General features: G+C 60.1%; 1 long non-coding RNA gene across 3 annotated transcripts; it reads left to right on the top strand.

The window, feature by feature from the left end:
* The first annotated feature begins 483 nt into the window (after positions 1-483).
* Positions 484-4484, top strand: LOC113941497. 3 transcript variants are annotated; one of them, XR_003525691.1, is made up of 4 exons: positions 484-522; positions 2463-2748; positions 3088-3129; positions 3785-4441. It is a non-coding gene; the product is annotated as an uncharacterized LOC113941497 (long non-coding RNA). The 3 variants fall into 3 exon arrangements; XR_003525690.1 differs by lacking the exon at positions 484-522 and adding an exon at positions 1515-2044; XR_003525689.1 differs by lacking the exon at positions 484-522 and having other exon boundaries at positions 2067-2748; positions 3785-4484.
* Positions 4485-4614: the final 130 nt, after the last annotated feature.

Raw genomic sequence — 4614 nt, 5'->3', positions numbered from 1 at the left:
GGGAATCCGCCGGGAACGGCGCGGGGAGGCGAGGGGCGGCGGCGGCGGGCGAGGGGCTTCGGGTCAGGCAACGCGGGGGGCGCCCCCGGGGAGGGGCGGGGAGAGGGGGGCGGGGCGTGCGAGGACCCCTTTCCCCTCGCGGCGGCCGCTCCCTCAATCGACCTCGGCGAAGATGGCGGCGGCGGTGAGAGCCATCGGCAGCCTCGGCCGCCTCCCGGCGCACGCCAGGGCAGGGCCGGCCCGCCGGACGCCGCCCCGCGGTGAGCGGAGGGAGAGAGGGAGGCCCGCCGGGGGAGAGGGGAGCAAGTGAGGGATGCGGGTGGGGCGCTGGGGCGGGAGGGATGGGGGACGGCGGGGGGGGGGGGAGGGGGGGGTCAGGGGAAAGGGGAAGGAGGTCGGTCCTGGGTGGACGAAGGGGTTCGGGGGAAGGGGGACGGACGGAGGTCGGTCCCGCATGGACCGGGAGGGTCGAGGGAAGGTGAGGAGGGTCAGGGGTTCATCCTGGATGTAGGAGAGGATCAGGTGGGTGGTCGGTCTCAGGTGGCCGGGGAAGGGAGAGAAAAGTCGGGGGATCCGTCCCGGGTGGACGGGAGGGTCGGGAGATGCGGGACAGGAGTGAAGGGGGGAGGCGGGGGGGCAGTCCCGGGTGGACGAGAGGGTCGGGGAAAAGGTGAGGAGCGTCGGGGAGTCGGTCCTAGATGTCCGGGGAAGGGAGAGAAAAGTCGGGGGATCGGTCCTGGATGGATGGAAGGGTCGGGGGATGCGGGACAAGGGTGGAGTCGGGGGGGCGGTCCCGGGGGGGTGCAGTGGCAGGATAAGGGTGAAGGGGGTCGGTCTGGGATGGGCTGGGGAGTCGGGGGGTCTGTTCCAGATGGACGAAGGGGTCGAGGTGTCGATCGGTCCTGGATGGACAGGGGGGTCGGGACTTCGGTCCCGGGTGGACGAAGGAGTCGAGGGCTCGGTCCTGGATGGACGGGATGGTCTGGGGTCGGTCCAGAGTGGACGAAGGGATCGAGGGGTCGGTCCTGGATGGACAGGGGAGTCGGGGCTCCGGTTCAGAGTGGATGAAGGGATCGAGGGGTCGGTCCTGGATGGACAGGATGGTCTGGGGTCGGTCCTGGGTGGACAAAGGGATCGAGGGGTCGGTCCTGAATGGACAGAGGAAGGGTGAGAGGGTTTGGGGAGGTCAACCCCGGATGGACGGGGTGGGGGTGAGAAACAGGTGTGTATTTTGGGGGGGCTGTAGCAGGGGTTTGTTTTGGGGGCTGTAGGGGTGTGCTGTGAGTCCCGGGGTGGTGGGGGTGTGGTGGTGGGGTGTGAAGGTGCTGCGGCGTGTGCAGGGTCAGGCTTGTGTGGAGAGAGGGAAGGGAGGACGGGCTGTTCACAGAATTGTGGGATATCCCGAGCTGGAAGGGATCCACAGGATCATGGAAGGAGGTTTGCCTGGAGGGATTTGTGTGCAGGGCTGAGCCGGGGGTGCCAGGGGAGCACTGGCTGCCAAAAGTGGGAGGGTGGGCACGTTTTGGGGGGCAGAGACAGTGGGTACGTTGGGAAGAGGTGACTCTGCAGCATGGGCAGGTTTGGGTACTGGGGAGGAACTTGTGTCAGCTGGGCAGGGCGGATTTAGGGAAAAACCTCAATGAGGTGAGGGGAGGGAGCTCTGCACAGATGGAGGAAGAGCAGGTTGCCACAAAAAGGCGGATTTTCAGGACTTTTATTGACAGGAGGAGCCTGGGTTTGGTTTGTGGGCTGGGAAGTGAGGAATGCTGCGTGGCACATTCCAGGTGTGGAGCTGTGAAAGGGGGTGACTGGCAGCTCCTGCTGAGTTTTGAGGAGCTGTGGAGACCTGCAGTGGGCTGAGTTTGGGAACACAGGCATTCCTGTGCCCCCTCCGTGGAAAACCTGTGTGTTTGTGGGAGGGACTGCTGGGGTTTGAACCCCAAAAACGGGACTGAGGGAGGTGAACGTTGCCATGAAGAAGGCAAAGAACTGGAGCTGCCACGACCATTTTGTGCCCTGGGCAATAAAATAGACACAGAGGAGGGTTTGTTTATGGGGAAACCTGGTTTTGGAATGAGCTTTGGGAAGGCCGTAGTGGAATTTTGGGGGTGGAGGGTGTTGGCTTGTTCTGTTCTCCATGGGGATGCCCAGCAGATACCCCGAGGTTGGCATCGAGGGCAGTGCCACGAGGGGCAGGGGTGTGACGTGGTGCCCAGGGCAGTGCCACGAGGGGCAGGGGTGTGACGTGGTGCCAAGGGCAGTGCCACGAGGGGCAGGGGTGTGACGTGGTGCCAAGGGCAGTGCGTCAGGAGGGCCGTGCTGGCGGCGGGGCCGGCCGGGCACCGAGACAATTTTCCAAGGGGGAGGTGGCAGAGCAGTCACTGGGAGGGGAACTGAGAAGCTCACTGGGCAGTATTTATTCACTGGGCAGTATTTATTCACTGGGCAGTATTTATTCACAGGCACATTGGCAGCCCCAGTCACAAGCCAGGCTCCTCCTGCTCGGATTCCGCTCACGGAGCGCGGTGGGAAGCGATTCCTGTGCTGCTGCTGCTGCTGCTGCCCTTGGAGTGTCTTCTCCCCACTTTTCTGGCTCTGTGTGAGGCAGGCAGGTCGCTTCCCTTGCAGCTGTTCCAGGCAGGCCGGGTTGGACTGAGAGCAGCCTCTCTGCAGAGCCCAGGATGAGTTCCATGCTGACCTCGGCCATCCGGAGCCTCCCCGTGTCCTCAGCCTGGGCTGCTGGGGCCTGTGAGTATCCTGGGGCTGGGGGGTCCCAAACTTCCAGGTTTAGTGTTGGCTTTGGAAGGGAGGCTTGCACCTGAACCTCTGTTCTGTTCTCACCTCAAAAAAGCCGACAGTGGGGTTTTTTTTCCTAAATACCCAATTCCATCGTTGCTGTGTCTGTCCCTTCCCACACCGGATGGGGGAGGAATCTCCTGTTAACAGATCCAATGGACCCTGTCCAGTTTCTGGCCAGTGTAAACCAGCCAGTACCCCACAGGTATTGGTTGTAATTCCCTTCCTGTGGAAACCAGGAATGTTTCTGATACTTTTTTTTTTGCCGTTTTCTCCTTCCTTGTTTTCCAGTTGCTCGGTCGCTCAGCTGCTCCTCACAGCTCCAAGCCACAGGTAAAGGGGAAAACACCAGGAATCCCAGAGGGTCTGTGCTGGACAAGGCTGTTTTGGAAGCTGCCTCCCTTTTCCAGAGTCTTGTTTCACTTAAACCTTGGAAATGGTGCAGAGTGCCTTAGTACAGCTGCTCCTAAAAAGCTACGAACAAGGAAAACTTGAGGGACATCCCTGTTTACAGCCCTCTCATCCTCTGAGTGCTCCTGGCTCCCAGCAGCCATTCCCAGTCTGCACTGAATGGTGCTGGATCATGGCATACCTTGTCTTGAACCTCTCCCGTTAGGGAGAGATTTTCTTCCCATTAGGAAGAAATTCCTCCCTGTGAGGGTGGGGAGGCCCTGGCCCAGGCTGCCCAGAGAAGCTGTGGCTGCCCCTGAATCCCTGGAAGTGTCCCAGGCCAGGTTGGACGGGGCTTGGAGCAACCTGGGCTAGTGGAAGGTGTCCCTGCCCATGGCAGGGGTGGGACTGGATGGGCTTTAAGGTCCCTCCCCACACAAACCCTTCCATGATTTTAAGATCCCAGCTCAGGTGTCCTTCCTTCCCTGCCTTTCCTTATGCACCAGAAGGGGACAAGTTCCCAAGTTTTCTAGTAGTTTTTACAGGGTCTTCATTAAACTTGCTGATCTACTTGTCAACATCCCTCCTCTCCTTGCAGCCCAGCCCAAGACCAAGAAGTCCTTGGGCAAGAGTGGAGTGAAGAATGTTGTGGTGGTGGAGGGCGTCCGCATCCCGTTCCTGCAGTCCGGCACCTCGTGAGTAGCAAAGGGGAGGAAAGGACATAAAACACCCCCTTTCTGTGGAAAATTGGGCTGCCTGTTCTTTTTAATGTGGTTATTCTTAGGCCTAAAGGCTCTGAAGTGGCTGAGGCTGCTGCAGTTACTGCAGCTCATCTAATGCAAAAACAGGGCTTGGAGAGGGTTGTCCTTGTTTATGAATTCTGGGAAGAATGAGGATTTATGCAGCGTGTCCAGAGGAACCTGGTGGTGAATCTGTGGCAGATAAAGCAACAAGTTTCACCAAACTAGCAGGGCAGGTGCCAGGAATCTGCTGTAGACTCTCCCTCCTGGATTGTTACACCACCAAATTCGCAGCTGAACTAAGACTGGGCCTGACCCTTGGTCAGGATGGAGAAGGGATTTTTCCAGTCACTGCTCCTTTTTTTAGTGGGTTTAGTGCAGGGATTGTGTGCTGAGCTGGACACAGAGAGTCTGCACAGCCTGGGGGGTGAGTCAGGACAATCCCAGCACAAACACAGCCTGGGCACAGAATGGATTGGGAGCAGTGCTGGGGAGAAGGACTTGGGGGTGTTGGTGGACGAGAGGTTGGACAGGACCCGTCCGTGTGCTCTGGCCCCAGAACCCCCCCGTGCCCTGGGCTGATCCCACAGCGTGGAGGGGGGTATCCTGCCCCTGTGCCCCCACTGCGGAGCTGCCTCCAACCCTGGGCAACAGCAGCACAAGGACGTGGAGCTGCTGCAGAGAGTCC

This window comes from Corapipo altera, unplaced genomic scaffold (genome assembly GCF_003945725.1).
Source record: "Corapipo altera isolate COAL_440 unplaced genomic scaffold, ASM394572v1 59578, whole genome shotgun sequence".
NCBI classification, from domain to species: Eukaryota; Metazoa; Chordata; class Aves; order Passeriformes; family Pipridae; genus Corapipo; species Corapipo altera.
The sequence above is the reverse complement of the archived record's forward strand: the minus strand, read 5'-3'. Positions and strand labels throughout refer to the sequence as shown.